Consider the following 13,589-nt stretch of genomic DNA (forward strand, 5'->3'; position numbering starts at 1 on the left):
TATTTTTGCACAAATACAATTAATTATATTTCTTTAATACATGCAGGAAGGCTGGCAAAGTGTTGTTTAAAAGATGTGCTAAAAATATTCCTTTAATGAATCAGGGGAGAAAAAAGTCTTCCATTAAAATATCAATTGTATACACAAATATTTGATTCACTTAAAGTAAATGCATTTTTTGTCCTTCATTCAACACAGAAAAAATTGAAGCACTGAAGGAATGTTATCTAGTCCATTTCAAGCCCTAATAAGAAGCCACCTTAATACATTCCTAATAAGTATCTGTGGAAATTCACTTCTTTATTAGTTCACAACAGAGTTCTCAATGAGAAATATTACTTTGGACTAGAAGTGCTAGAAGAATTCAAATCAATAGGGAAAAAATATGTGTGTGTATCTATACACACACATACAATGTATATGTATGTATATAAATATATATATATACATACATATGTATATATATGTATACACACACACATACACATATATATATATAATGTACATGTTCAGTGAGGTTAAATTACTTGACCAAAATCATGAAACAGATTTATTTTAAGGGAGTATTTTAATTGAGGTCCTTTGACTCCACTGTAGGACACTGACTTTGGTTAAGATGATTATATCACTATCACTAGAGAGAAAGGTTAAAATGTAGTAAATAAGCTTTGCTGATGGGAGACAATATAAAAAAAGAAATATGACTCTATAGTCAAAGAACACATATGAGTGCTCTGGTTCAATTAGTTTCAAGTAAAATAATGCTAGAAAATAACTAAACATCTCTATGCCTAAGTTTCCTCATCTGAAAAAAAGGAAAACAATATTATTATATTTGTGCCACCTAATTTAACAGGATGGATTTGAGTAAAATTATTTCTAAATCTCTGGAAACAAAGAAACAGCCTTTTAATACCAATATTTTACCATTGCTGTTGTATGTCTCAAAACAAGGAACACAGTAGTCTAAAGATTGAAAATTAATATTACACAGAGGACAATGAAGAATTGCATGATAGAAGTGGGCAGCAATTAGTGAGAAACCTTGAAGCATAACAATAATAAACAATTTGTCAGAGAAATGTATGCTAGGGGAAAAGAAAAAAAAAAAAGATGGGCTTGTAGTGTGGACATCAAGTGATAAGAAGTAAGTAATCTGAGCAATCCACCAGTATCCTATATAGATGCCAAAAGAAAAAAAAAAGCCTCCAATTTATTTAGTGAATGCCCAAAGGGAATTTATAAGAAGACAGGGAGAAAACTTATACAAAATGAGTTAGCATATTTGAGTGGATATTTCATTTCATTAGTGGAGAAAAATAACTGAATTAATAAGGTAGAGAGTTATTTACTTTCTTCAAACATTACTGTACCTGCGTCTATCATTGAACAATTGTCATGTTATTTCTAAGTGGTAAAGAGACTATATCCATCTGCCTAAACTTGTATCTTGCTATCTTTGCTATCCCAACCTGTTTTTTAGATCATAATTATCATCATAGTAAGAATTTGTGATGCAATTTACTTCCCAGCAAGAGGGAAATGAAGAACCTATTAGAATAAAAGCCACATATAGCTTCTTAAATTTAAAGCTACTGACATATAGTAAGTCCATATATTAACAAAGCTATTATATACATGACAAAGGTTTCATAGAAGGCAAGATTAGACACTGTTAAAATGCAATTTTTGATGAGTAGCTTTATGCTAAGTGATTATTCTAGAGTTAGCAAAGAAAAAATATTGACAAGTACAATCTTTTAAATGTCTATAACAAGTTATCATATGCAGTAAACATCAGGTTATCCAGAATCCAATTAAAATGATTTTTTAAAAAATTCTGTTGCACTATATAATGATCAGCATTTATGATGATGATGGTAGCAGATCAAGACACTAACATGCCTCTGTCAGCAAAGGAAATTATAGTATGTTCAGAATACTTTTCAAGTTGTACATTTAACTGAAATTCAATTCTCTGAACATTTATGATTCATGTATGCCATACCTTAATTAATCTGAGTAATCAGTAAACAGCCTATTCCCCAATAATTATGAACAGGTAGGATATATCCTACTTGTCCATAATACATTACATATGTTCATGAGTATATATACATATATTTATGTCTTCAAATAGTTTATAAGAATAGCCTTCATTTCTAGGTATCATATATATATGTATACAGATATTTACATACAGAATGAAGAACTTCTACTCCTATAGATTTCCTCTTTTCTGCTTCTACAGTTTCACAAATCATTCAACAAGTATTTATTGAGTACTTACTCCATGTAAAACAATAGCTTCAAATAATTTCAAGGAGCATTCCTTTTCCTGAAGCCCTTATAGTCTAGCTGTGAAGCCGATATACAGAAATAACTAAAATACCAGGCATCATGTTCATTCATTCAGCCATTCAATCAAAAGACATTAAAAATCTACTCTGTGTACATACCATACTGTGCTAGGCATTAGGGCAAATATAACAAAAAATAGACACAGTTCCTCAAGAAGTTTATGATCTAGCAGAGAAGATAAGCTAAGAGCCATAACAATTTAAGGTAAGGAGAGAATAATTCCAGCTGAGTATTTCCAGTCAGTAAAGGACTCATATTCTTAATAAAATAACTTTATTTTGAGAATTTTTAACTAATGACCATATCTTACTTATGATGTAGTGGGGTGGGGATGGGGGGAGGCTGGAACAGGGGTGGAAGGAGGGAAGTCATAGTATTTTAATTGGGCTTTGATCTTAAGCCGTGCATAAAAATAAAAACCTCATGAGCTTGTGAACTCTCTTGAAGGACAGAAGCTATGTCTTTATTCTTCTTGCTCTCCTTTACAGAAACTAATGTAGTCATTTACAAAAAGGGAGCAGTCAATCTATATAATATTTGTTGATTTATCATATACTGCTTCTAAAGTTGAGAAAAGAGGAAAGGTTGGATTATCAAAGTTGAATCTGAAGACTAGTAATGGGGCATCTTTGTTCTGGATAGGTTAGAGAGAGGAGAGAATATCATCAAAAGTCCAGGCATGAAACAATAAATTTCCAAAAGAGGATTATACTAATGGAAATGGGAAAGAAGGGACATTAATGAGAAATAGTGTGAATGTCAAAACAATTAGACTTCTTTACTGTCCTACTTTATACTTCTATTATCAATTTTCTTCTTTAATTTTTCTACATTATGCTTATGTCCTAAAAATTGTACCTCAGGTCCTGACTTAATTGAATTACTATATCTTAAATCTCAATGGCTAATTTTTGTAGTTGTTGTTGTTTCAATTAATAAATGTTACAAAGAATGTGTGGATGTCCTATGGCATCCAAATAATATAATAGTGTTTTGTCTGATGCAAATCCTCTGAAAATATTAAATATTAGCTTCTCTTTAGTTTAAACTAAAAAAAAAAATGAAAATAAACATACTTTGTGATTTTGAAGCAAAATGGAACCACCAAATACAAGCTGAATTGTCACTGATAAATTTTTTTAAAAATAGTTTCCACGGCATTTTTTAAAAACCATCATGCTGCAAATAGTGATTTTAGGATTACTGGGAATTAACAGTAACTGCACTATTAAGAGTTAAAGGTAATTTATGAATCATCTTTTAGGCATTATTGCCAATGTTAATTAAATATGAAGATATTGAATATCTGCAGATGACGAATGGATAAAAACAATAAATGTACTTGAAAAACATATCAAACACAATATCATGAAAATACTTTTTACTCCTTTAGTCAGGGCCATACTATTGCTGAAAATGTTGATGAAAATCAAGCCAAATAGCCCTAATGACACATTTGCTCAAAACTTGCTTTATCTTTAGCAGACACCTAAAGAGAAACTAGTTCACAGTTTGACAGATTCTAGGCAGGGAAGAACATTTTTCTTTGGCACTACTTTAAATTGCTCTGAAGTAAGGTGAATAAGAGGTTGAGAGGCCAAAATCCTAATAATTGCTTGTTAGATTTAAAAAAAAAAAAAAAAAAAAAGCCCAGTGGTGAGTCTTAAAAGAAACTATTACACTTCCAAAACATGTTAAAAAATAACAACAACAACACATTTCTACCAAATTCATATTCTTAGTAAAATAATTTTATTTTGAGAATTTTTAACTAATAATCATATCTTACCTATGATGTAGGGGGAAAAAAAAGACTGGGGCAGGAATGAAAGGATGGGAGTCACCTGTAATTCAAAATAAGCTTAACTAGTTGATGACCACATAAGAGATAAAAGACCAAATAAAAACTTTTTTAAAGAATTACATGAACTTGAACTAGGAAAACATTGTACAGAGAAACAGAAACATTGTACAAAGATCAACTGAATAACTTAGTTCTTCTCAGCAATACAATGATATAAGATAATTCCAAAGGACTAATGGGGGAAATTGCTACTTATATCCACAGGAGAAATTGATGGAGTTTGAATGAAGATGTAGTACGCTATTTTTACTTTATTTTTTTTCCTTTTTCTTTCAGTTCTTTCATAACATGTCCAATACAGAAATGTGTTTTATATGATTTGTTTACCATCTTAGGAAGGGAGGGGTAGAGAAAAATAGAGGGGGAAAATTGTAACCTGAACTTTTTTAAATGAATGTTTAAAATTGTCTTTATAGGTAATTTTAAAAAATAAAATACTCTTTTAAAAAAAGAATTACTTGAATTAAAATCACTTGTGAAACAATAAAGATCCTATAAGTAAAAATAAAATTTCAGATATTGGGTTTATATGTATATATGTGTGTATATACACACATATATATTATATATATGCATATACAGACATATACACACACATATGTATATGTAAAATCTGTATATAAAATGGATAGAGTCCTGGATTATACCAGAAAGACTGAAATTCAAATCCTGCCTCTATTTCTAAAACAATTAGTGCTGTTGTTGCTACTATTGAATAGTTTCAGGTGTCTCTAGTGCATTTGGGGTTTTCTTGGCAAAGATATTGGAGTAGTTTGCCATTTCCTTTTCAAGCTCATTTTATAGATGAGGAACTGAGGCAAACAGGGTTAAGTGATTTATTCAGAACCACACAGTTGGTGTCTAAGGCCAGATTCAAAAAGATGAATCTTTCTAACTCTAGGCTCTGCACGCTAGTGCATCACCTATCTTCCTATAACTTCTCTAAACCTTTGGAAATATTCTAAAGATATAAATTACATAGAAAAAATTTTATCTGCATTCCTGCCCTAAGAAAATCACAAGTCCTTGATGTACTGACATAGGCATGCAACAATCAATCAACAATCACTTATTAAGAATCTATTATGTGCAAGGCACTGTGCTAAATGATAGAAATACAAATTCAAAGAATGAAACAATCATTACTACCCAAAAGCTCAAATTCTAATAGGAAAGGTGTGTATGTGTGTATGTATACACTACATATACAAAATAGACACATACATTTATACATATACACATATATATGTATATACATATACATGCATAAATATAAAGAGGAAAGTAGATATATGAGCTAGTATTGATGTTCCCCCCTCCCTTTTAAATAATAATAAAATATGAGATTTTTCTACACCTTTGGTGTTTTTCTTATTTCAGATACCTTGAGCATTGACCCCTCAGTACCATCATTGTGCCATCTCCAGCACAGACCTTCTCTATATATGTATTGAGTCTGGTCCATCTGCTTTTCTCATCTTTTTCTTATTCAATATCATCTCCATTTGTTTTCTAAGCAGTTCCAGAATTGTGATATAGTTCTTACAAAAGGAGGCAAAAAATAGCTCCTGACTTTGTCGTTATGGCTTAACACTATGCCGGGCTGTGTTAGGTCATGGTAGGCATTTTAAATGCTTATTACTTGATTGTTGATGTTAAAGTTTAAGAACAATAACTCCAGTGTCCTTGTTGAAAAATATCTGCTGTGAAATTTTTGAAGATCTTGTCTATTTTTTGTGTACAGTCCCTGTCAGAATGACTTTATTCAATTAGATATGTCATCAAACTGTTTTTTCTCATAAATTGGTCTACGTGACTTTAAAGTGATGGAATCTCACAAATCTAGAATTCTATGACACTTCTACATTTCTCCACTTGTCAAATAGATATAATGTTTAGTTAGCAAAATGGTTTTATTTTCTCTTTTTTTTCCTCCTTATAACAATAGATTTAAATCTCTTCAACTTTTGCACAAAATTTTAATACCCATACTTATTTATACTGTAAATTATTGTTTAATCTTTTTAATTATATAATTGATATCATACTGCTTGCATTCTCGGTGGTGTGAGAGGTGCTTGGGAATGGGAAGAATTTAAAACTGGATTTTTTCTTTAAAGAACATAAAAATAAATAATGATTTATTTGAAAATTTAAATATAAATATCCTTTATGAAAAAGGATAATGGATATTTATAAGGAGTATTCCTCCAAAGGAAAAACAAACAGTAAAAAGTAAAACCAATTTAAAGAAAGGTTGAAATAAAAAGCCATTATTAACATAATAATAAAATCATCTAGAAATGGGGGGAAAGTACAAATTGGCAAAAGATTCATTAAAGTTAAGACATTAAAAATAAAAATGAAAGAAAGACAACAACAGATTAAAAATGGAAAACATTATTTAAAGATTATTAAAACAAACTGATTTCAACCATCAAGGACAATGAAGCTAGCACATTTAATACTCAAACATTGCTCAGATCTCCCAAGGAGAACAAAAACTGTAAAAGCAGCCAGATTGGACCAAATTAATAAAAATGAAAGCTATGCTAGAAGTGACATAATTGTAAGAGTGTTGCAAGATCAACAATATACAAGGTCTGAAGGGCTCTGAGCCAAAAACATGGAAGAAATAAAAACTCAGATAATATTAATACCAAAAAAGATACCTAAAAAATCTTCAAAAACTGTAAGGACTGTGTTACTGTCTTTTTATTTTCTAATCTAGGGTGTAGTACAGTAACTGAAATATAGTAATCACTTAGTAAATTCATGTTGATTGTTTAATCTTTTGTGTCTGCTTTCCTATCTATCCACAAAATCTTCATAAGAGTCATTCATACATGCATTCTAGACAATGAAGAAGATTATTAGGGAACAACAGGCTTTTTAAAATAATATTCAATAATGGACCATATCTTTTACCATTTCACAGCTGACTGAAAATTGTAGAGAATAGAAGATTCTACTATATTATTTGTTGATTATGAAATTGCATCTGATTAAGTAAAAAAAAATAATTCCCTATTAAAGGCTTTTTTTCAACAAGGTATTTCTTATTCATTCATCAAAATTATTCAAGGGCTCTCAAAAAATTTATCAGTAGAAATAATCCTGTTCAATAACTTTCTGATCACAAATACTAGCTATGTCATCAAATAGGAAGATTATATATATATATATATATATATATATATATATATATATATATGTTAGTCAAAGATAGTGGCCACTATGAGGGAAGAGATCCAGCACAGAGTTCAAATTGAAGAATTTCATGTAGATATGAGATCTTCCAGATGCTCCTGTTTGCAGATAATATTGTACTGGTTATAGACCATTGCAGAACCTCATATAGTTACTCAAAACTCTAAAATCACTCAAAAGAATTTGATCTGACCATCAACCAGGAAAAGACCAAGTGAATTAATAATACCCGGTGAAGAGAGATGGAAAGAGGCAGGACAATGCATAGTACTCATATAAAGATATACATACAGATGAACAATTTATAGCCTTTGTTCATCAATATATACATTTGATATAGATAGTACATGCATGAGTTAGGTAAAGAGTTGAACAGGAGAAAAAAAATCTGTATTATTTGGGGAAACTGCAAAGATTCTTTACCCCAAACCTCTCGTAGACAGACACTAAGGCCCATTTTTAAAAATGCCACCAATCAATTAGTATTACTGTATTATGTACTATAAGACATGGGGTACAACAGTTTTCAAACAATTAAAAATTAATATCATACAGAATGCAATATAGAGGTATTTGGTGGGTGTGAACATATAAAAGGTAATCAGTGAGCTTTGAATGGGACCAAAGAGAGATGTAGGAAAAGAAGATAAGAAGGAATGGTCATGTGGTAAAGACAGGGAATAATAGCTGGACAGTCAAAGTACTTAAACAGAATCCTCACAATACTGGAAGAAAGTAAAGGCAGATAAAAGAGCTTACATGTTCCCTAATAATGTTCTCTTCATTGTCTAGAATGACTCTTATGAGGATTCTGTGGATAGATAGGAAAGCTGACACAAAAGATTAATCAATCAACATGAATTTATTAAGTATTTAATATATACCAGTCACTGCACTATACCCCAGGTGATAAAATAAAAAGACAATAATGTAGTCCTTACAATTTTTTATGCTTTTTTTGAGGTATCTTTTCTGGCATTATTATGATCTGAGTTTTTCTTTCTTCCAAGTTTTTGGCACATAGCCCTTTATGTAAAATAAAGGTGGATGTTGATGAAAACCTTGTAGCAAATTTCTGAAATGATGTGTTGGAGGAAGTACCTAAATTTATAAGATTATTGGCCCATTTGAATTAAAAGATGCGTCTCTCTCAAAATTTTACCTTTGTTTTGTGTTTGGAGTTAAACAGATCTAATCTAATTTATTTTCCATAGGATATATTTTCAAATACTTAATGACAGCTAGTGTAATATTCCTCTATTCTCTCCCCAAAGTATTTTCTCTGCTTAAAATATCTCAGATTCTTCAATCAATAGTTTATTTTATGGTATGCTGTCTAGTCCCCTTACAATCCTGGTCATCATTTAGATTTATTCTAACTTGTCCATTATACTTCTTAAGATTTTGTAACCCAAACTGATAGCAGTCCTTAAGGTATGAATGACCAGAATGGAGAATAGTAGAACTACCACATCTCTAATTCTGGACAGGCTAGGATAGCACTGGCTCTTTGATTGACATTTTACACTGCTCATTGGGAGCTTACAATTCAAAATCACTATTTTGAGCTAGCTGTCATTTATTTTTAATTGATACATTTTGTTTTTATATTATATACATTTTCATACATATTCCTACTACTTCCCCTATTTAGAAAGGCATCCATTCTAACAAAGATTTGTAAAAAGTAAAGAGAAAAGAAAAGCAAGTTTCAATTAAACCAACCAAGATAAAGAAGTTTATATATAATATTACATGCCCCCCAAATCATGTATTTTCTCAGTTATTTGCCCAGACCCAGTATGATCATATCTAGTCAGTCAAAACATGGCTTAATATTTCTTATCCTTTCTAAGAGTTGGGTTATTCTCTTGGTGGTGATAATTTTTTGTTTCTCAAGGACATCACTTCCTACTAGACAACCACTATCAAGACACAAGAATTGCCATATGCTAAACTTATGAGTTTTCTGCCAAAGCAAGAATATCTCAGCATCAGTTTGTTCACCTAGGAAAGAAAACTAAAGAAAAAAGAAAAAGAAAAAAAGGCAACCAGGGACTTAAAGTCTATTTTCTTTTTTCATCTAAACAAATGCAATTTGTGGCTGCCTTGAACTCTCAGTTTCCATTGATTCTGGGGAAAGTGGAGAGAGAAATCAAGAATAAAGTCTGCCTGATTCCAAAGAGAAGATGAGAATGACATTTACTATTACTATATTTTTTTTCATTTTTGGCAAATTGCTAACAATCATTTCAATGCCTCCTCTTTTTCTCTCTACATGATCTATAGTCTTTTCTTAGCTAAAATGATCCATGTTTATAGATAAATTATGTGATAAATTTGGAATTTGGAATACAAACCAAGTAGGAAGAATAAGTAATTAGAATAATGATCAGATCTTTTTATTGCTAAGGGACCAAAGTGTGTGCTAATATTTTGTTGTTTCATTCTATAAAGCTATGCACATAACAGTTAAATCTTTTAAAAGATAGATAAAATATGGAAATGATCAAATTACTTTTGAAACACTGAATCTGTTAATGATTTAAAGAAAGTGTTTCAAAATAATTCTTCTTATGGAAAGAAAATGTCTCTAAGTTTAGTGTTTTCTAAATAAAGGTGGGTACAAACTTGAATTTCAGTTTAAAGTCAATTATTTCATCAGAGGTTAATAATACTGGAAGTGACAAGAACAGTCCAAAAAAGGGAAGACGACGAATGTAAAAGCCAGTCTCTAAAAGCATGTATTCTCAAGAATCCAGATAGTATACAGTGATGTGGACTCTACAAAATTTCCTCCCAGTAGCTGAACCTTCAGCTGTGTTTTTATTTCATTTTATTTTTTTATTTTTTTTTTTTTGCTTTTTTGCTGAGGCAATTGGGGTTAAGTGACTTGTCCAAGATCACACAGCTAGAAGTGTTAAAAGTTTGAGATCACATTTAAACTCAGATATTCCTGACTTCAGGGCTGGTGCTCTATTCACTGTGCCACCTAGCTGCCCCTTAGCTGTGTTTTAACTCACCTTTTTAGCTGTCTTTAATATTCTGTGGGAATGCTGCTGCAAGCTCCTAATATCACATCCTGATTCTTGCATTTGACTTTTTTACTTAGCCAGCTATCACATTCTGATGAATCCTTTGCTTTGCACAAAAAATGCAGCATTTTTCAAAGGTTCTCAATTCTTTAGTCTCAGATTTCTTTGCTCACTCCCTAGTTCAAAACATCTCAGTCAATGCCATATATTTCTTCTCAAGGGTAAAAGGAATATTTCAGGCAAATTGTCCCATAAGTAAGGATGACATAAAAATTGTCTCACATTCCAATTACCCATGAATAGAATTTGAGAATTACCCAACTAATCTCAATTTTTATGCTTTAGAGGAGAGGCAATTTCCAAAGTAAGCAAGATCTAGATTATTCTGCATACTATGTAGAATTTAGTGATAGAAAATAGGCCTGTGATTTCAATTTTATAGGAAATGACCAAATGAGGGAACTCCCTCTGCCAATACAGATCAGCATATTTTCTGCAACAAATAATCTTAGATTTATCTAGAGCACTAAGAGGTTGTCTGACTTGGTCAGGGTCACACAGCAAGTAAGTTGTCTTTGTTCCACATCCAGCTCTCTACCCTCTATAATACTTTGAATTTCTCATGGAAATAATATAAACAAGAGAATATTGGCATGATATTACAGAAGCATTCTTTCATCTTGATTAAGTAGTAATAATGTGCATTTATGATACTAGTTTATTTAAATCATCTACACACATAAATAATTAAACCATACCATATTGTGTCACAATAGTATAAAAGGAATGTCCTACTAAAATTCTGATTTGGAATAAGCTAATTACATTTCTTTTATCTGTTCCTCTCAGAAATCTAAGCTTAATTATAGTAACTAATCTTTAGAAAGAAAAACTAAGTTAGTAACCTTCATAATTAATACAGCAGAAGCTTAAGTGCTTCATAAAGATGTAGAGTAAGAAAATATTTTTCCATCTTTCCTCCCCTTGGTAATATATTCCACTACTCCACCCTAACTAGAGAGGCATCTGCTTCCTAGTCAGGACTGGGCTGGATATTCAGAATTTCAGGGTTGGCCTAGCTTCTGTGTCAGGCTTTCACCACCTCAATTTAGCATTTTACATGAGATCACCTCCTATCTGTCACTGAGCCTTAGAGAGCTCTGCACCTGGATGTCATGACTCATCATGGCAGGAACTTGTGTTAGCTGACAGTGGTAAGAAAAAAATGAGCTGGTAGAAACAGATGTGGCCAGATGAGAAACAGAAAATTACTAAGATTTAAAAAGGTGGGAGAAGGAATAGGATATTCTGAAGTCTTCCTCTACCTTTCATTTCCAAAAATTACATTCTCTACCTGACAAGTGTTCTTGATTTCCTTTCATTTAGCATTTACAAGATCACCATTACTTCAGTCAGAACACAAAAGAAAAAAATCAAGATAGAGTTCATTCCTCTTCTCCATAAGAGAATAAGAAGTAATATTTAATTGTCTCCCCATTCTTAGAGTTAGCCTCCAAGAAATACTGCTTTTTTGTCAAACAGGAATTTTCTTCATTCTTCCTTAAATGTATGACAATGTTGAACACTAATGTGATTCACCAAGTTAAAACTCTCTGTAAATGGGGAGCTTTAAAAAGGATAAGTATCAATATGTTTGGGATGGTTGAATTGTAGTCCTTCAATGTGAAGGATAAGAGGTAGGGATTAAATTAATTAAATGTATTTTTTTTTTCAATTGAGGAAGCTAAGGCAGACAAGGTTAAATGATTTGCTTAGGATGATACGATTAGTATGTTTCTCAAGTCACATTTCAACACAGGTCTTCCTGACAACTTCAATCTCAATATTCTATTCACTATATCACCCAATAGTAAACCATGTAGAAGCTAATAAAAAGTAAGAAGATAAAGTCAGGAAAAGGTCATGTTTTGAAGACTTTTAAAACTCTATTGTATTTTCAACTCTAAATCTACTTTTTCCTTTATAAATGAGATTCTCATCATCACACTGACAGGAGAAATTCAAACAAGTACTATCTCTGCCTAGTTCAGCATGAAATTTAATTTTCAACTAAACGCCAAACTCAGCATCCTGAATTTCTTATAAAATTAAAAGGCCCAACTCTGTTCCCTTAGTAACTTGTGAGTGTCAGGAAATTATTATTTGGATGACTAAAATGTTTAATAAAAAATTTCAGGCAGAGTGGATAGCTTACAGGGAAGCTTATGGAACCCATATTCTTGGAAAACATTTAAGCTCCAAAGTACTGAATTGCAATAACTTGCTATCTCCAATTTCTCTACTCCTAGGTATTCCCCAAGACCCTTTTTGAAGGTTTTCTATATCAAAAGTATTTTCATAGTAATTCTGAGATGTTATTTGCTTATTAAAATATTTTCCCTTTTCCAACTATCTATGTGACTGTATTTTTTTCATAAAATTCAACCAAAACAATATATTGCAACAGATTAAATATAAAAGCAGATATGAGTTTCAGCAAAGTTGCAGGTTATAAAATAAACCCATAAGTCATCATTATTTCTATATATTTCCAGCAAAGACGAGAAGGAAGAGAGGGAAAGATAAATTCCATTTAAAATAACTATAGAAAATATAAAATATTTGGGATTTTACCTAGAAGCTATATGAACACAATTATGAATTTTTCACACGAAGTCAGATCTAAACAGTTAGAGAAATATTAATTGCTCCTGAGTAAACTAAATCAATATAATAAAAATGATAATTCCAACTAAATGAATTTACTTATTCAGTTCCATACCAATAAAACTACCAAAAATATTTTAGAGAGCTAGAAAAATTAATAACATTATTAATCTGAAAGAACAAAAGATCAAAAATATAAAGGAAGTCAATGAAAAAAAAAAATTAAGGAAAGTAGACTAGTATACCAGATCTCAATATGTATTACAAAGAGTAATCATCAAAGCAATCTGATACTAGCTGAGAAATAGATAGATTTGTGGAAAAGATAAAGTAAACAATGTTGTTATTTAGTCATTTTTCAATTGTGCCAAACTCTTCATGATCCCTTTGGAGTTTTCTTGACAAAGATAATAAAGAGGTTTGCCATTTTCTTTTATAGCTCATTTTATAAG

Source organism: Sarcophilus harrisii, chromosome 1 (genome assembly GCF_902635505.1).
Source record: "Sarcophilus harrisii chromosome 1, mSarHar1.11, whole genome shotgun sequence".
NCBI lineage: Eukaryota > Metazoa > Chordata > Mammalia > Dasyuromorphia > Dasyuridae > Sarcophilus > Sarcophilus harrisii.